This window comes from Scomber japonicus, chromosome 24 (assembly GCF_027409825.1).
Source record: "Scomber japonicus isolate fScoJap1 chromosome 24, fScoJap1.pri, whole genome shotgun sequence".
In the NCBI taxonomy this organism is placed as follows: Eukaryota; Metazoa; Chordata; class Actinopteri; order Scombriformes; family Scombridae; genus Scomber; species Scomber japonicus.
The window spans coordinates 3,848,511-3,869,407 of NC_070601.1; the positions used below are offsets into that span (position 1 = coordinate 3,848,511).

General features: G+C 35.2%; 1 protein-coding gene and 1 long non-coding RNA gene across 4 annotated transcripts in view; both read right to left on the bottom strand.

The window, feature by feature from the left end:
• Window positions 1–6,650: 6,650 nt before the first annotated feature.
• On the bottom strand, window positions 6,651–7,435 carry LOC128354465 (uncharacterized). Its single transcript, XR_008321051.1, has 3 exons — window positions 7,401–7,435; window positions 7,123–7,209; window positions 6,651–6,710 (listed from the first exon to the last, which is right to left on the bottom strand). It is a non-coding gene; the product is annotated as an uncharacterized LOC128354465 (long non-coding RNA).
• A 12,695-nt stretch (window positions 7,436–20,130) lies between these two features.
• The window catches only part of LOC128354448 (CD48 antigen-like), a 56,097-nt gene continuing 55,330 nt past the window's right edge, over window positions 20,131–20,897 (bottom strand). For 2 of the 3 annotated variants that reach the window (XM_053314691.1, XM_053314690.1), the window contains one exon: window positions 20,131–20,645. The gene's annotated coding sequence lies outside the window, so the exon portion shown is untranslated. The remainder of the gene's footprint in view (window positions 20,646–20,897) is intronic. The other variant, XM_053314692.1, reaches the window with a different exon arrangement.

A 20,897-nucleotide genomic window follows, 5' to 3' on the forward strand; every position in this document is an offset into this window, starting at 1 on the left:
AAAGCTTCTTCTTTTCTCCTGTTTTAAACTTCAATTTCAGTTTTTGTCAGCCAAAAATAAAAAGTAAAAGAGCACAGTGACTAAACTACAGCTAATAAAATATGACACAATGTAAAACACAGTCATTACCATAAAGTAACTACTCATAACTTAACTCCTAAATTAATTCAGAAAAGCACAAGCATCTCTCACCCGCAGGTATTTCATTCACACAGCTGCATTAACGCTGCTTATAATCACATCCTTTGCAATGGGAAGGAGCCTTAAGCAGGTATTCAGTATACTGATGCAAAGGTGTTTTTTATAAGTAACAAGGAACCCAAAGTACGTCAGGTTTGGGCCTCATCTTCTGGATCTGCTGTCAGTTCATCAATCACAGGCCTGCATACTATGTGCTGCGTGTGTCCAGGTAATCAGGACTCTTTTCTATAAAATGATAAAAGTATGATTAGAGTTACAATGCATCTTATACATGCAGATCACACAGTTTTGGTTTAGTGCTGGAGCTTCTCATCCATCATTCTGATTGGTTAAAGTGATATTTTTCTCACCAGATTCATTGCTGGTGTCTGCAGCCACAGCAGCTTTCAAGTCCTTGAATTCTGTATTCAGTGACAATATCAGAGATTTCTGGTAACATAAGCTAATATTGGTTGATGTTGTAACCATAAATCTTAATTAGAATAATAAATGAACCTTCAATGTTTCCCAGTCCTGTTCTTCCTGTATCATGAAGCACAGCAGACCAGTGAAACATGTGGTTGAATCTAAAATTACCTGGATGTGTTGGTATGGGTGTCGGAGTGAAGTAAAGTGTTCACATGATTATACGTTTTTCGATGTCTTCCATTAAGAGGAAAATTACTCTGTAAGAAGGGAATGGAAATAAAGAGAGAGAACTGAAAAAAACTGTCTTTGTGTGATTCTGTGGTATGAAGGACTATACATGAGATGATGTCTATGTATGATTTGCATCTCCTGTACGGAGTTCTTGTACTGCATTGTATATCTAGAACATAATTATACAGGATGTAATGTGTGGAAGGAATTATGCATCTTGATATCAATAAAAAGAGAATTACAAAAAAAAGCAATGTATGTGTGAGTTTGTATGTGGGCAGAAAGAGAGATAGGCAGAGATGAAGATAGAAATAGAGTTATATAAAACACAGTTAAAGTTGCAGTATGTAGTTATTTTTGTATGTATAACATTTGAACGAGTACAACGTACAGGTCGCTACATCCTCCTCTCTGCTGCTACAACCACTAACCCTCAGAGATTAACCTGCAGTGCATGCTGCACAGAAGTGAAGGCTCGTCAATATAGATGAAGCCTGTTTGACATGTTTTGTCCCTGATGAACTTTAAGGAACATTTTGTGTGAGACACAAGGGTTAAACACATCACTGTGTTTTATGAAATTTCATTAAATATTTAAATACAAATTTCATTAATGCAAAATAGGAGAACATAAAGTGACCAAACACCTCGAGTAATTTACAACACTGACTTTAATCTAATTTTAAGGACAAATATTTAAAACCTCTTATGACCCCTCATCACATCACTGTTCCTTAAACTAAGTAAACTGTTCACAGTCAAATATTCACAGTTAAAGACTTCAAATGTACATTTCCTGTAACTGAAGCCTCTAAATGTGGTCATGTTGTCACAGAAACTAGACTTATCATCACGTACAAAGTAACTGAAGCCTCTAAACGTGGTCATGTTGTCACGGAAAATCAACTTATCGTACGTGGACTTATGGTATGTAGGACCACAGTCCTATATGTGACGGTGTGACTAAAAAATTCAAAGTGAAAGTTTAATAAAAATAACAAAACATGCACAGAAATATGATACTAGTAGGAAATGACTAACTTGTTTCCCCCCATAAGCCTTATTAGTGAAGACAAATCTAACAAGCAATATAATTTCCAACACAATTTCCTCCTTGTGACTGACTGAAAACAATTAAGTACAATATGACAAAAGAAAAAACAACAACAGGAAGGCAATAGGAAGGAAAAAAGGAAAAAAATCAATCAATTACAATATTCTGGGGTCTGATTAACAGAAAAAACTGACAAATGCTGATACAGACACTGTCTCTTTAGATCTGATATCTTTCAAGGAGTAAAAAAAATATAGAAAGCTTTTAAAAAAAACAAAAACAAAACAGGAAATGTGGGGTAACATTCATGAATGTACACATCTGTAAAATATTTTGCAAGTTTTATAAGATTGTTTAATAATATCAAATCTAATATTATTATAGGTTAAAACTGACAGAGACATGCAGACTGTGTGCTGAGATCCATTGATGATTTCCCCCCCAAAACAATTCAGAAACATTACAAGAAAAGAAAAAGGTGTTCCTTAGTTTCAATTCCATTTTTTACAGAATGTACATTCATGTAAATCAATATTAAATCTAAGATGCAGTTCTCTGCATGGATAGATCTCATTCATTGTTTTAAAGTACACTTCTTTAGCTTTAGGTGGAATAGAGAATTTCATATAGTTACATCTAATTCTCTTAGAGGTAGAAACATCAGTAGAATAGCTTTTTAATATAAATCCTGTTTTTAAGGAGGAAGGGAAACATTCTTTAGAGAGTAAGGATCTTAGATCTTGTTATCTGCTCTGAAAAGGGAAGCAGACTCCTCTTTATAATAAGGATGAGGAGTTTAGACCTTTATCAAATGTATAGATTTAATCAGACAGTTGTTTAGGGTCTGTACATTCAACAGTATTTATAATAAGCACATTAATTGAGTTTCTCTCTCTTCTTTTTTTTAACCACAGAAGCTAAGCATTAAAGGTTGTAGCACAAGAGACAAGAGGCAATGATCAGTTAAGGGTGCACATTAAACTGATACTTCTGATAATTCAGGTGTTGATAATTATCAATGGGTCAATTCAGGATCCTTTAGCATATTGCGTACTGCGTATAATTCATACTTACGGCGCTTTTACGCCACTCGTTCGAGTATTTGGTCCGCACCAGGCAGTGAATTTATTACTAGCATACAGGCTGCGGTGTCAAGCGGACCGAGACTTCCAATAAGAGGCCTCAGTCCGTGCACCCGACTGCGATTGATGCTTTCACACCAACCAAAACGAACCAAACTAAGAGCATTTGGTCCGAATGGACTGTTTAGTGTGAAACCGCCCTAAATCAAGCGGACCGAGACCTCCAAAAAGAGGAGGTCTCGGTCCGATTGACTCCGCACCAAATGCTGACCTACCGGAAGATGAGGGAACGTCAATCAGACCAATCTTGATTCGTTTGCAGGTGTGAACGTGGATCACACCGCAGCTGTAACTATTTAACTGCCTGGTGCGGACCAAATAATCGAACTAAAGGTGTGAAAGCGAAAGTAGAACTGAAGTGACTTTCATTATAAGATGATGAGTTAAAACATTTCAAAATGCACCTGCATTGTTTTGCATGTTGTGACTTTCAAATAAAAGAACAGTCATATATTTCATCATTGAAGTTTCATTAAAAATAGTTAAAATCTCGTCTCGTCTCGTGAGCAGAGTGTATCGCCACACCCCTAAAAAATAGCGTTTCTTTAACATTGTCCTTGAGACTCCTTGTATTCAAAGAATAAAAGCAGAAATTTGATGCTGGGTCCACAAAAAAATCTGTATAAGTTATTTGCATATCGCCCAAAAATCTTCCATTTTATTCTTGTATAGAAACCATGATCTGCTTCAAACTGGCCTGTCTGTTAACAATACAAATATATTGTTTTTCAACATTTTACAATAAATAACATAACGTCATTATTTATACATCCTTCAGTAATTATCTTAATTACCCTTCATTTCATCACGTCCACTATCCAATTAAAGCTTAAAACTATGCATAGACCATAAAGTCATTGAAGAAATAAGCTTCCTTCGAATATCAATTACATGTCTTTGGTAGCTGATAGTGACTATACATTTTAAAAAGAACTGTGTAACATTATAAAAAGCAAATTCACCTTCTTACAGGAGTATAAAAGATCCTGTTGTTTCTAAGGTGATCTGCATACTTTATATTTAACTCTTTAATTCCAAATATATACATCAAATGCACACATGACAATTATATACATACAAATAAGTTTCATGTAAGCACAATATCACCTCAATAATCTTATTTCTTGAGTGTCTTTGTGCTTTAAGTTGTGCTTAGTCCAACATTTTGAGCACAAATCAGTCACATTGAATTACAGCAAACTACATGAGACACATACAGATTATCTCTCTCCCTCTTTTTTTTATCAAGTAATTAACAACAAAACTTGAACACAGAGTTTAAAAGACACAAATATCATTTAAAGGCCACCGAATCATATTTAAAAGTTGAGATAAAACAAATGAAATGTCTCATAAGCATCTCTTCATGTGTAACTGACTCAACAATATAGAGAGAAATCATTCAGGAGTCTGAACAGTGCAACCACATTAGTTATTATCGGTTGATCCTGAAATGAGATCCACTGTATTAACCAGCTAACACACAGTATTTATAAAAGGTGCTTTATCAGTAAGGTACAGTGCAAACAGATACAGTACAGCAGGTGCAGAGGAAGACCTTAAAAAGTGAGGAAAGGGCTGTGAATAAAACCGTGCTGTTACATGATAGTGTATTGAGTGAGTGACGCTGTGACAAAAGACTGTGGAGCATCTGTAGGACTGTAGCTGTGGTGTTTCTTTTGTTATATTGTAAAAACCTGACTTTAGGCTATTTGAGCAACCTCTCATCTCAAACTACAGTGTTTATGGGTAAAAATATGAATGAAATAGAGTAAAAAATTGATCCAACAAAGTAAAAAAGCAGCCTATTCCTCATCCTATTGCTATGGAACAGTAACCAGCCTTTTAGCTTCTCAGCCTCTCCTAGTGGTAGAAGAAGTATTTACGTCTCTTACTGAGTAGAAGACGCAAATACTTAGTGGTTACAAGTAAAAAAAAGTCATTCAAAAATTAACATCGAATTAAACCAAAGCACCAACACTTAAATTACTCATTATGCAATATGATCCATCTGTCATATTATTGGATTTTATACATGTAATTATTAAAATTACTGGTGTATTAATGTTGCAGCTGGTGCTTTATATAGATATATATGCTGGTAAATGGATCAACTTTGTATTACTAATCTAAAACTGGAAAGTAACTACATTGTAGTGGAGTAAAAGTATACTTCAAGTACTTCAAACACACTAAACATAAACATTAGAGTACCATTGAGTACCCTTCATTAACTATAACACTGTGAGACATAAAATACTCGACGGAGACTGTGTAAGATGACTCATAAACTGATTAATTAAAATAAACAGACAAAACCTCCACCACTGTTAATATTGGGAACTAGAGCTAAAACGGAGAGGAACACATATTTACACATGGAGTAAAATATGTGTTTTTTTGGACATGAAGTCACATTTGAAATGATTGTAACCGCCTACGTACTATATATGCTCCAAATAAGAGAGGTTAATAGTGCTGATGACTCACAGCTGTTGTCACGTCTAACACAGGAAAGTGGAATCAGATGCGAGCAATTAAAACTGAGAAAGGAAACAGAAGATTTTAAAAGGGAAAAGGTGAAGCAGTTAGAAACAAAGCATAGTGTGTGACTCTGTGAGGACCTCTGGTGGTCAGATGAAGAATAGCAGCAGCAGCAACATGTAACAGCATGAGACCTTTTCCATGATATCAACAGTATCTCCACAATAAATAAGTTGTTTCTCTTCTTTGGCATCTTAGCAGCTTAAAAAAGTTTCCATTAACAAACATCTCTAAAAGAATTTGACCTATTGTAGTTCTTTCTTTAGGACTACAGCAAAAAATAAACTATAAAAGGAGCTATAATTCAGCCTTTTCTAGTAAATATGGAATAAAGAATACATTAAGTTGTAACACCAATAACGTAACAAGTCTCTACTTGAGAGTTATTTACCTGCTTTTGGTTTTTCTCTTACAAAACATCTTTACAGTAACACAGGCTTCATATTGTGCCACCAAATCCTCATTTTGGTCCTGATATCAGTTCAAAAGCAGAGGAAATATCAAAAGCTTCTGTTTTAAACTTCAATTTCAGTTTTTGTCAGCCAAAAATAAAAAGTAAAAGAGCACAATGACTAAATTACAGCTAATAAAATATGACACAATGTAAAACACAGTCATTACCATAAAGTAACTACTCATAACTTAACTCCTAAATTAATTCAGAAAAGCACAAGCGTCTCTCACCCGCAGGTATTTCCTTCACACAGCTGCATTAACGCTGCTTATAATCACATCCTTTGCAATGGGAAGGAGCCTTAAGCAGGTATTCAGTATACTGATGCAAAGGTGTTTTTTATAAGTAACAAGGAACCCAAAGTACGTCAAGTTTGGGCCTCATCTTCTGGATCTGCTGTCAGTTCATCAATCACAGGCCTGCATACTATGTGCTGCTCATGTCCAGGTAATCAGAAATCTTTTCTATAAAATGATAAAAGTATGATTAGAGTTACAATGCATCTCATACATGCAGATCACACAGTTTTGGTTTAGTGCTGGAGCTTCTCATCCATCACTCTGATTGGTTAAAGTGATATTTTTCTCACCAGATTCATTGCTGGTGTCTACAGCCCCAGCAGCTTTCAGGTCCTGGGTGGGAGTTCCTGGGTCCTTAGGACTTGATGCAGAGCACTCTGTCATTAATAATTAAAACAATTACAGTCTAGGAAGGATTCATAGATGTGCCAAGGGTTATCTTCAGTTAAGTTCTCCATTAGTCCAGTAAATAAAAGTCTGGAGTCAAACTTTTACTCATGTGAAAGTACAAATGTGTTAGCAGAAAAATATCAAAAGTAAAAGTACTTGTTATGCAGAAAAATGGCCTGTGTGAGTGTCATTACATTTTACCACTCTGGTTCAAATTGCTGCTAATTTCAACGACTTATAACAAATATTTTATATGATGATCAAATGTTTTGTATGTAGCTGTCAGATAAACAGTGGAGTAAGGAGTTCAATACTTCCCTTTGAAATGGAGTTAAAATATAAAGTAGCACCAGATGAAAACACTCAATTGAACTTAAAGCATTAAAACATTTTACTCACCAGTTTCATCACTAGTTTCTGCAGGTGCAGTAGATGTTGTGTCCTGGGTGGATGTTTCCTCCACAGGTGGAGGACTTGCTGGCTTCTCTGTTAAAATATTAAAAAGTTAAACTGTCACACTCACAATGCATCTGACACACTGATGGTAAAACTTTTTTTGTTTGTTTTTATAAACCAAAAAAATCCTCCCTGCCACACACAGCAAATAGTGAAAGAAAAGTTCCAGTTGTTTCATAAATTGGGTCTAATTGGGTCAGTATGATCACTGTTTCACCCACCAGGTTCATTGCTGGTATCTGGGGCCCCATCAGTTTCCAGGTCCTCGGTGGGAGTTTCATGGACCTCTGGACTTGACCTCTCTGTGAAATGAATTAAAGTACCTCAAAATTGTGTTTAAGTACAGAAACTGTGTGGAATATAATTGGTATCAACCTGTTGAATATTAAAACATTTTACTGACCAGTTTCATCACTGCTCTCTGGAGGTGCAGTAGATGTTGGGTCGTGGGTCGATGTTTCCTCTTCAGCTGGAAGACTTATTATCTTGTCATTGTCTGAATCAGCTTCCAGGTCTTGGTTGGGTGTTTCATGGTCCTCTGGACTTGATGCTGACCTCTCTGTCAAATGACACAAAAACTGTCAGGACTACAATAAACCTGTCAAAATGCCTGCAGTCAAAATGTTACTCATGTAAAAGTAATCACAGAAAATAGTCCACACACTGCAGGACTTGTTTCTGCTGTTACAGATTTAGTTATTTGATCCAGTGCCTGCTTTGCTATTCTGGATGTTTGCATCTACTACACAACTAATGTAAAAGTAACAAATGTGTTAGCAGACAAAATACATAATATCAGTATGCAGAAAAATGACCCAAACACTCATGTTATTGTTATTAACAGGTGAAATCTGACCATGACTTTGACCATCAAACCTGTTGAATATTAAGACATTTTACTCACCAGTTTCATTGCTGGTCTCTGGAGGTGCAGTAGATGTTGGGTCCTGGGTGGATGGAAGGCTCACTGACTTCTCTGTTAAAACATTAAAAAGTTAAACTGTCACAGTTACAATGTAAGGTTTTTACAAACCAAGAAATACCCCCACATATCAAATGGTTATAGAAAAGTTCCAGTTATTTCATAAATGGTGTCTAATTGGGTCAGTGGTTCACTCACCAGGTTCATCGCTGGTCTCTGGGGCAGAATCAGCTTTCAGGTCCTGGTTGGTTGTTTCATGGTCCTCTGGACTCGATGCAAACCTCTCTGTCAAATGACACAATAACTGTCATGACTACAATAAACCTGTTACACAGTGAAATCTGTTGTTTCTACATTAATAAAACAGTTTCAGTCTAGGAAGGAGGATAAGGATTAATAGTTGTGCCAAGTGTTATCATCTGTCTTTTTTAGCAGTCGTGGTAATATCACATTTTAAAGTCCAGTTAATAGTAGTAGAAGTAACTGAGGTAAAAAATTAGAAATGTAAGTAAAATGAATAAAAGTATAAATGTGTGAGCAGAAAAATACACTAAGTATCAAAAGTAAAAGTACTTGTTATGCAGGAACATGGCCTGTGTGAGTGTTATATTTAAGTGTAATTAAATTTTACCACTCGGATTCAAATTGCTGCTAACTTCAACGACTTACATAACAAATATTTTATATGATGTAGCTGGAAGATAAATGAAGTGGAGTAAGGAGTTCAATACTTCCCTTTGAAATGGAGTAGCATCAGATGGAAACACTTAATTGAAGTTTAAGTTGAATATTAAAACATTTTACTCACCATTACTGGTTTCTGGAGGTGCAGCAGATGTTGTGTCCTGGGTGGATGTTTCCTCCTCAGCTGAAAGACTCGCTGGCTCCTCTGTTAAAATAGTAAAAAGTTGAACTGTCACAATCACAATGAATCTAAAATGATTGAAGTCGTTTTTGAAAACCAAAGAATCCTCCCACCACACACCAAATGGTTAAAGAAAAGTTTCACCCACCAGGGTCATTGCTGGTATCTGGGGACGCAATAACGTCCTGGTCCTTACTGGGTGTGTCATGGACCTCACACACTGCTGAGATCACTATTGAATTATAAAAGAATCATCACAACCAAAATACTTCTGTCAGACAGTCAAACCTTTGATTTACTGCAGATATAACAGTTCAAGAACCACTCTTAGGGTTTTAACTATCACTTATATTTGGTGTAATCGTATTTAACTCACCAGGTCCATTGCTGGTACCAGGGGTCACATCAGATGTCGGGTCTTCATTGGATGTTTCTTGGTCAGCTTCACGCAATACTGAAATGAATAAAGAGCTGTCACTACCATGATGCATCTGTGAATCTGTTTTTTAATCGCTTCTATTCAACAAAATGTTTGTCTTTGTCAGTATTTAGTTGCTAATAAATCTATTTATCAGGATACATGTTTTATTTTAATTGGTTAAAACTAATAGCAGTATGATTGATGACTGTGATCTCCAATTATTGAAAATAAGCACAAAAAACACAGACATGCTACCATGTACTACAGTAAGAAAATGTAAACGTTTTTTTTGTTGTTGTCCTGTTTCTGTGCCTGTCCATCTCATGTTAATCACTCATTTTGCACTATTAACAAGAAATCAGTTCTATTTACTCTCAAGGTTTTAGCTATTATATTTGATATGATAATATTTTACTCACCAGGTCCATTGTTGGTATCGTGGGTCACACCAGATGTTTGGTCCTGATTGGATGTCTCTTGGGCAGATGAAAGCAGTGGTTCGTTCTCTGTCAAATGAATGAAGAACAGTCACAACTATGATCCAGTTATCACAATAAATCCATATTACATGTTTTTAAACTGCTGTCATTCAATAAGTGTAGTTGTTCCATCTCTACAATTAACCTGTCATGTAAAAAGTGATATAACTGCTATAACTGGTTAAACTGATGACCAGTAGGTTTTTGCTTGTAAACGTTCAGATATTAATTATTTAGGACAAACAGGTGACCAATGAGAAAATGTGCTATCTTACCTTCCTCTGTCCCATCAGCAACTTTTCCTACAATGAAGATGAATAAATGTGTGTGTCACTCTCAGGTTTTAGCTGTCACTTATACTTGATTTGATAATATTTCACTCACCAGGTCCATTGCTGGTCACAACAGATTTCGGGTCCTGATTGGATGATTCTTGGAAACTTACAGGTATTACTTCCATCACTGTCAAATGAATAAAGAACAGTCTATATATGTGTAGAAATGTATCTGCTCTGGTTTATAAATAAAATATGAATCTTTCACACAGTGCAAGTTCTAGTTCACTGCTGTTATAATCACATACAGTACAAACTACATGTGGACACACAAATGTAACACTGTGGAGAAGTAGCTCAATAAAACCAGACAGACATTTGTAAATAATAGGATAAGATATTTATTCTGATATAAGTGCTGGATGTGTGCATGAAAATGGAACATTATTTAAAACACTGTCATGTTAAATACTCTAAAATCATTGAAGACAAATAGATGATTAATGTGAAGATGTACTCTCTTACCATTTCCTGTATTGTCAACAGTTCCTCCTGTATTAAAGATAAAAAAGTGTGTTAATTCACTGGAATTCTTCATTAATCATGCTTTATGTTATAATTTCTGTTTATTTGCTAGTAAGCAGAGACATTGAACGTCATGAACTCAAACAAACGCTGTTGTGAATATTTGTGCTGAATGAGGATAACGTCATTTACAGCTGGATCTGACATGCTCTGCCCTCTAGTCGACTATATGGGTAATAGAATGGGATTGCCAACTTCACTTCACTTGGATTTGTGCTGGTATCATAACTTTTTAAGATACCCAGCCTCGATGACGAGATGTCACAGCAACCCTAAACCTAATCCTCATCAGGCTCCACCTTGTGTACCCATAAAGTCCAGCAGGGGGCTCCAATGAACTTATAGAACTGGTTTACAATATTATAACCCTTAATTTCAATAAAGAGGCAGGTTGACGTCTACGATCAAAAGCTGACACTGGCTCATATTCATCCCAAGTCACTTTTTTTTTGTGAATGTAAAACTTGAGCAACATGGGTAAAGACAAATACATGACCAATGTGAAAAAGTACAATCTTACCATCACTGTTCAGTGTGTAGCCACCAACTTTTCCTGTATTAAAGACAAAAACGTGTGTGTTAACTCACTGGAATTTTATAATTTGAGTTTATTTTCCAGTAAACAGAGTGTGTTACTCAACAATCAACATCATGAGCTCAAACACACACTGTTGTGGATATTTGTGCTGAATCATCATAATGTCGTTTACAGTTTCAACACACAGGCCGTTGAACATCCACAACCTAAGACTGGCAGGAAATTCTGCTGGTTCATGTTCATCCTGACTCACATTTTATTTTGTGAATGTCAAACTTGTGCAACATGGGCATTTATAAATTTGTGTTTTTCATAACTGCTGCTTTATCTGGTGGTTTTGTTTAGTTGAGAAATTGAGAGATTAAACCCTTGAATTAATGATGAATGCTGAAGCTGGCCTTTACAAACACAGCTTCTTATTGACAAATATAACAATATAAACAGAGTCGACATGTGTAGGGTTGTGAGAGATGGGGTTTTCCTGTTTCTCCAAAGAAAATGTAATGAGTCATATGTTTTAGTTTAGTGACGTCATACTGTACAGTCTCTGCAGTACAGTTGAACACTCGCCTGGTCTTGCCATTATAACTATCAGACCCTCAGGCTTTGTTATGACTTCAGAACCGTCAGATTTACAGATAGAGAAAGGAAGACTGTCTCTGGTGCCTTTTAGCGTGTCTATCAAGGAACCTCAAATTTACATTTTCAGTCAAATTTACAGAAATATTATGTACCTAAATAAAATATAAAGAATGTCAATTCATATCAGAGATTAGATTAGATTTATATCAGAACACCCAAACACAGAATATTTAGTGCATCAAAATAAATATAATATTTTGTGACTTCTTACTTTTTCTGCATTTGCGTCTGACACAGATGATGATGCTGATGATGCTCAAGATGCCCACGACTCCAACTACTCCTATTATGATGTAGATCCTTGTCCGATCACCTCCTCCTAAATGAATGAATAAAACATTAAAACAACAAATAGTTTATAAGGACACTGTATTGTATTCTAATGTCTTTAGCTGATCTTTAATAATGCACTCTGAGGAGCCCCAATACACATACACCCAAAAAACATTAAGATGCATTAATACATTAAATGTGTTACAACAGATATTTGTTGGTGTGATAACTCACTTTCTATGAAGGGGTTGGGAACTTTTTCACTGCTGCTGGAGCTGACTGGGTTTTCAAGTGTACAGTTGAACCACTCCTCCTTATCCTCCTAGAAAGGAAAAAAGCTATATTAGCTGAAAGCTCATAAACCAAACATACAGATTTTGAGGAGCTGATGTAATTTATAGTTAAAGCTAAACTGTCTAAATAAACTAAACAGCACAGTCTGGATTCTGTCTCAGCTCACCAAATGATGTCTGAATATGTGAATCAGTTTAAAGACTAGATTCTGGTTTATTGTTGCAACAGGATTTATCTGTTAGTGATGAGACTCAAACATCATTATCATGTGTATACCTTTGTTATTTTGAGCTCCTTGGTTGAAGGCCACATCTTTTCACCTGCTGTCCACCTGTAGGTGACTAGTTCAGCATCTGTGATGCTGCCATTACAGATGAGGTTACAGTAGGTCTTCTCAGTATCGCATGATACAGAGACGTTGGGTTTAGGGACAGGAGCTGATAGAAAAGAAGAACAAAAAGACTCAAATTAAGGCCCCTTTTGATTACAGTAAGCATATATGTCATTGTCAAGACTGTTGCAATGACACTTGCAGCTCTGTCTGACCAAACCTGTCTTACTCCTTCCTTTAAAAAGTACCTGGCAATGAAAAAGCCGAGTACATGTTTGGTTGTGCACGGAGGAAATTAAGTTGTAAAAGATCATATCAACACGGCCGAACATAAGCAGTGTTTTCCTTGAGAAACTCTAAGAAGAAAGACTAGCTTTGATTAATTAAACCAAACATGTCCTCCACTTACAGATAACCAGGAGTTGAGTCTGGCTGTTGACTTTGTTGTTGATCTCTGCTGTGTAGGTGCCACTTTCGTCTCGAGTCAGTCCTTTGATCGTCATCTCTCCAGTTAATTTGTTCAGTGAACCACGAACTGTAAAAATATACAAGATTATCTTCTAAATGAGGATTTATAGTCATCTTACAGTATCTTGTTAACTAGAGCCACTTATTTCCAGTGTTGGAGAAATATGTACTTTAAAACACTAAAAATGTTTGTTGACCATTATTAAACTTTTTATACGTGTGTTTAAAGTTTTTCTAATGTCTTTAATAGTCATTTTCACAGATATACACATGCTCCAATGGTAACCCATTTGTTGAATTTTCACTTCTTTACTTCTGGATTGTCACATAATCAGATGGTGATTCGTTTAATTTAAGTGATAAAAGTAATAATTGATCTTTGGTAGAGCCAGTACCACATGAAGTTAGGTTGATGTTATTGTCTTAAGTTTTGGGAAGAAAGTCAAAGCTCCAGCAACACTTGTATTTTAGGAGAACTTAATTAACAGACCAACACATTTCGGCTTCTGGCCTAGACCCTGATGAAGGCCACACGCCAGAATGCGTTGGTCTTAGGGATGGGGGAAAAATCGATACAGCATAGTATCGTGATATTTTGCGTGGCAATATTGTATCAATACACAGATGCCAAGTATTGATCTTTTATCATATAAATTGCAAATGAAAATGTAAGTTTACTAGTTTACAAGGTACTAGAATAATAAAATCAATTGATTGATGTATTGTGATAATATCGTATCGTGGAGCCTCAGGTGTTTCTCACCCCTAGTTGGTCTGTTAATAAAGTTCTCCTATACTACAAGTGTTGCTCAAGCTGTTTTCCTTCTACATTCACCTTGGAAGTAGGTGAAGTTATGCGTATTTACAACTGAAAATATATAGACCCCTAAAATCTCAACCAAAATGAATCAAAACCTTCAAATTATTCTTCAAGTTCTTGATCTTTGTCTACAAAACACAATGATTTAGATTAAATTTGTACCTTCGAATTGTCGGTAGGAGTCAAACAAGTTTCCAGACTGATACCACTCCATGGCGATATCAGCTCCATGTTTCCATGCTACGCTGGTGATGGGACTGCCAACAGGGTCTGGTTTGAGAACAACTTGGCCACCCAATTGCCCGTAGACTGGTTCTTTTGCTAAACATAATAATGTAAAAATGTAATTAATAAGAAGGTAAAAACAAATAAAACAGCTATAACAGTCTGGTTAGTTCATAAAAACTACACTTTACTGTTATGCAGCCTTTAAAACCAGAAATAGAAGACATTTATTCCATATCACTATATTATGATATTCAAAACCTAAGACAATATTTAGTCTCATGTCATTATATTGGGGTTAGGTTTAAATGCAATTTTCTTCTACAGTGTTATTCTGTTATACAATCTTTTCTACTGATTGCAGAAGAAGTATTAGAGGCTAACATGATACAAAATACAATGGAGCACAAAGTACAATACAATAGAATAACAAGCAGTAACATTTCACTTAGATCCCACTTATTCAGCAGCCTATTTATAGCAGTATTTGACATTTAACACACTATAATGTTTTATGGAAAATATAAGTGTTTGTTAATGTAATTGTAAAAAGGTTATAACTCCTCCTTTGAATGTCTATAACTGCAATTGGATAAAGAATGAGTATTTATTTAGTTAATTCACTGGTTCTAGGCTATATTTACAATTCTCAGCGATAAATTCTTCCTTTAAAATCTTTTTCAAACCAATGATTTATGTATCAAAGCCCATTTTTCGCCAGTGTGATAGAAAAAAAGATCCTGTGCCCAATATGAGACACGTTACCAAAATAATGACTAAGTGACTCAAAACAATGAGAAACTCTCTCAAGATAATGACTATCTTAGTATCTCATTATCTTGAGATAGTATTCCGTTATAATGAGAAACTAAGTCATCATTGAAATCAGCAGCATTAACAATGAGATACGACGTTATTTTGTCATTATTTTAAGATGGTTCCTCATAACGATTTATAGCGACGTATTTTGTTCATCCCATTAGCGGAAATGGGCTTCCATATGTGTCATGACCCCTAAACAAACGTGTTCACATCCATCTCTTCACAGTTAGGACTTGACATAAAATAGCTGTTAACACTGTTAAAGGTGTTTCAATGTCTAAAATTAAACTAATGGACTATACCGAACCTGAAGTGAAGGTGTGGTCATTCAATTAAAAATGAAACTAAAACATAGCCTAACACAAAATATACACAGAAAGACACTATGACAATTATTACTCTAAAAATTATACTTTACATCAACATATTAGTTTAACAAACAGTTTAAATGATCCCAAACTTACCGCTGGTTGTCACTGCGGTCCAAAACAGAAAGTAAAATATCCACATTGTCCTGTTCTCATTCAGACTTCAGTAGAAGTAAAACACGAAGATTCACAGCGATTCTGGTGTAATATTTCAAGTATATGCAGATTAATAACTATATACACAGAGAAAAGGAAAGAGGAAGAGGAAAGTTTGGCAGTGCTGATGGTAACTGCTTGTGTATCAGGAAACAACTGTCGGGGCACGCGAAACTCTCGAGAGATTTGCACGCGTTTTTAAAATGATGGGCGTTGTACACAATAATGATGCTTTATGATGATGTGACACCGCTGTGTTAAGTTAAGACCTGGTTACACATTGAAACCACACTGACAAAAACTTCCAATGCAATATACTGTGACTTATTTTTACACCTCACTTCTCTGTGTGCAGTGGCCTCTGCTTACTGTGCTCCAAGAAGTCACACAACTGCCTGTTACTGTACACATCTTGGGGATACATGATAAAACACAAGTAAAAAGAATAATAAGGCATGCAGATGATAATGGAATAAAGATAACTGTTTGGAAAGAGTGTCTCAAACTGTGTGATCCAATATTATCATATCACAATGAGGAAGGGAAAGCTTGTTCAACTTCAAATAATTCATTTTAACAGTATAGCTGCTTTGGACAGAGACATTTCAGTTTTACTTCTAGTTGTGTGACTGCAGCAAGCCAGCAGAGGTCTGACTATTATTTAGTGGTGTAAACTTCAAAAATAAACTATACTGTATGTGGAAGCACAAGACTTAATGCTACAAACAAAACTGAAACGAGACATCTTAATGAAAATTGTCTTGGTTTATGAACTTCACATGACATATGGTACAATACAAGCAATTTAAAAAATGAATATATCACATATAAAAAAAACAACATGATATAAAAAGTATAAACACTTCACATGATGCCTACACATCCAAGCCTCATTAATTGCAAACTTTAGCAAACCATCTCCCCTCAGTTTAAAATACAGATAAGTAACATTTCAGTTATCCTGGTAATAGAAGTGTAGTTGGGTGAGATTAGAGGATGTAGGTGAAACTCCACAAGTTTGAAAACAAGACAGTTTTTCAAAAGGCACATCCATTCTCTAAAAAATGTTGCTGGTGTGCCAAAAATGTGCTTGTGTAGCAGCTAAGAAGGCTGCCGACTCCGACTCCTCCTCTTTAGTGCCATGAAGCATTAAAACAGACGGTCAGAGCAGCTTTTCAGTTGAAATGCTGTGGTGGTACGTTAGCATTCATAATCCATCATCACATCTTTTCTTTGAGGAAGATACTGAAAAAGTGTACAAGAAAATTATATTGATGTCTCTCATCATGAAAATACACAATAAGGATTAATATTGTTGGTATGACTAGATCATCAAAGTTACAGAAATATTAATACGACACACCAAAAGCATACAGAATATTTAGTGCATCAAAATAAATACACTTCTTACCTTTTCTGTGTATTAAATATATGACGATGATGATGATGCACACAACCACGATAAATAGTGTTATGAGGCCGATGAACCTCCAGTAACCCCCTACAAAAAAACAAGAATAAAAAATGAAATAGTTTATAAGGACGCTGTATTGTAATTAGCTAATGTACACTGAATTGAAAACTAATGATTTCATGCCTGTTAGAACATGTTTAGTAACTCCTATGAGGACATTGAGGGCATTGTCATGTTACATTAAGATGCATTAATACATTAAATGTGTTACAGCAGATATTTGTTGGTGTAATAACTCACTTGTCATTAATGGGTTAAAGATCTCCTCACTGATTTTGACGCTGACTGGGTTTACAAAAGAGCAGCTGAACCACCGCTCCGTTTCCTCCTACACATTGGGAGAAAAACAACATTAGCTGAAAGCTCATAAAACAAAAGTACAGATATTTTGAGTTCATTTTGTTTTTTACAGTAAATTCAGATTTACAACAGTACTGTGGCTATTTAGTCATCAGCTTTTATATGTAATCTACTAATTAGCATGTCAGCAAGATTTAATTATCTGGTATAAATGATAGTTTACTAGACTTTGGATTTCAGATTCAGTTCATCAATCTATGTTTTGGTTACAGAAAATATCACAATCATCATAAGAGGAGACTGAAACTCAAACAATAGAAACCTTTGTTATGTTGTACTGCTGGTTGGTTGAAAGCCACACCATGTCACTTGCGGCAAACCAGTAGGTGACTGGTTCAGCACCTGTGACGTTGCCCTCACAGGTGAAGACACAGTAGGTCATCTCAGCATCACATGATACAGAGATGTTGGGTTTAGGGACAGGAGCTGATAGAAAATGAAACAAAAAGACACTTCCTTTTAATTTAAGGCAGTTTAAATAAATCAAACCAAATTAACACATTCCCTCCACTTACAGATAACCAGGAGTTCAGTCTTGCTGGTTTCTTTGTTGTTGATCTCTGCTGTGTAGATGCCGCTGTGATCTCGAGTCAGTCCTGTGATCGTCAGAGCTCCAGTTGAAATGTTCAGTGAACCACGATCTGTGAAAATATACAAGTTCATCTTCTAAAAGAGGATTTATAGTAATTTTACAGTATGTTGTCAGCTAGATTACCCATTGATAACAATGTAAGGTATTGGGTTTGACACATACAATGAATGAATGAGTCTATGAAATACAACATTCAGAAATTTGGGGAGTAGATTTATATTAAATTCGTACCTCTGAATTGTTGGTTGGATAAAGTCTCATTTCCACTCCACTCCATGGTTATATCAGACCCATGTCTCCACACTATGCTGGTGATGGGATTCTCCACAGAGTCTGGTGTGAGAACAGCTTCGTCACCTATTTTCTTGTACAGTGGTCTTTCTGCTAAATAAAATAAAAACAAGTTAATATAAATTTCACATCCCCAATCATATCGTGCACCAATATATTGCCCATATATGCCGAATTCACACATAGGCAAATGTGTGAATTGACTAATATCATACAAATGAATATATATAAAAACACGTAACATTTATACATTTAGTTTCCCATTAAATCTATTATTTTTATTCAGTTATTCAAAGTATTTCAAACCCTATTAATGTCCTGCACAAAAAAAGTACCATGATACATATTGATGAAAATCAGTTAAAAATGAATAAAACAGTTTAAATGATCCAAAAACTTACCATTGGCTCTCACTGCAGCCCAGAATAGAAAGTACAACAGCCACATTTCTCTGCTCTGTGAGACTTCAATAGAGGTAAAACACACAAATTCACAGCGATTCTGTTCCTATTTAGATATAATTAGAGTATACAGAGATTATTAACTGATTCCAGGGGTGAAAGAGTACAGAAAGTTGCTTCCGACACTCACAAGTGAGCATGAATGAAGCATCAGCAGCCGCTCCTCATACCTTAAACCTTACACCCACGATAGTCACGCCTACATGACGTGTTGATGCCTGAGCCACTGTCATTTTATTCATATTTTATTACATGTTTTGCCTTTTGTAAAGTAGGAGATTCAATAAAAGGTGGACTATCAAAAGGAAGGCCATGAGACTTGACTTCACTCTTAACACAAGTTTTATTTCAATAATGAGGATTGTATTGGTGCAGCAGTAAATTAAAGAGGAGGGGAAAGACACACATGGGTCTAAAAGTCTGAAACAAAAAGATACAAGATTAAATGAACACAAATTGAATTATCTGCATTTCTAAAAAGGTAAATCAAGTCTTTAATAAACTAGATTAAAATAGGATAACATGTAAATTAAAGAAGCTAAAACCTCTTACCAGGTCTGCTGCTCTGTGTGAAGGTGTCTTTAAATAAGCATTGAGTGAACCAGGTGAACTCAATCAGGTCAATTAGGCCAATTAGTGAGAAGGTAAGGAGAAGAAAGGAAAAAAGAAGTGGAATAAATAAAAGAAAAATAGTGAATCTTTACAACACCTTTCATAATATCTTACTTTGAATTCCCTTTTTCTCTCACATTGAATGGAGGAACACAAACTACACATATAATCAAGTCTCAACAACTTTATTGATATGATAAAGATTACATATATAATTTACACTGTATAAAGCTTTATCTGAGCATCACCTTCTCATAACAGTAAGCTCTTCTCCAAGCAGTGACCTCTGTTTACTGTGCTCAAATAAATCACAAAACAACCTGTTAAACATCTCGAGGATACATGATAAAACACAAGATGATAATATGATAATAAAATGAAGAAAATAGCTCTTAGTGGTACAAACTGTATAACTCAAGGTGAATAAAAACTATTGCAAACAAGCGGCTGAGTTTAATAGGACTACACGAATATTTAGTGATACAAGCTTCAAAAATAAAATAATACTAAGTGGAAGCATGAGTTTTAATACTGCATATAAAAGAAAACAAACTAAGCTTGGTTCAATAAAAACTTTAAAACAAAGACATCTTAATAAGAATTGTCTTGGTTCATGTCCTAAACTGAATCAATCAAGCTTTCCTTTTTATAATTTTGGATTTAAAGAGTTTGGTGTTTTAATTGTTTTCGAGTCGAAATGTTGATGAACATTAAATAATTTTGTTCTGGATAATTTAAAGGTGAGCTTCACTACGATTTGAGATGATGAATAATTGTTCTTACACTAGGAAATTAAGTTTGAGTTTTAAATGAAATACAAGCAATTAAAAAGCAATGCAATTAAGATACACAGCATATAAAGACATCCTATGAATATAATATAAAAGTATTGAAGCCTTCACATCCAGACCTCATTGACTCAACTTTCTCAAACTATCTAGCCTCAACTTAAAATCCTACAGTTAATTAAATATTAAGATTAAATATTCAGAAACATAACATTTCAATTATCCTGGTAGTATGGTATAAGGTCATTTGAAAGCAAGGCAGATCAAGCTGGGTAGTTATTAAACGGCACATCAGTTCAATCCATCCTCTAACTTCTATATATGATCATTCAGGAGGCAGCATCACATGTCTGATGTTTCGTATATTGCCGTCATCTGGGTCATCTGGCTGGTTTGGGTCTTCGCTGTGGAAAATAATAAAATACAATTGATTTTTTCATGTGATGGTTCAGGAGTCTTTGAGGAAATTACAGCTTGTATTTTAAATATGAAGCTATACAGTCAGCAGTTAGCTTAGTTTGGCTCTGTCCAAAGATCAAATCTGTCTAATCGAATTTCTGAAGTCATTAATTAAACATATCATATATCTCATTTGTTTAATATGTATCAATATCAAAGGGTAAAAAACAATTAGCTGTGGTTTAGCCTTGTTTATG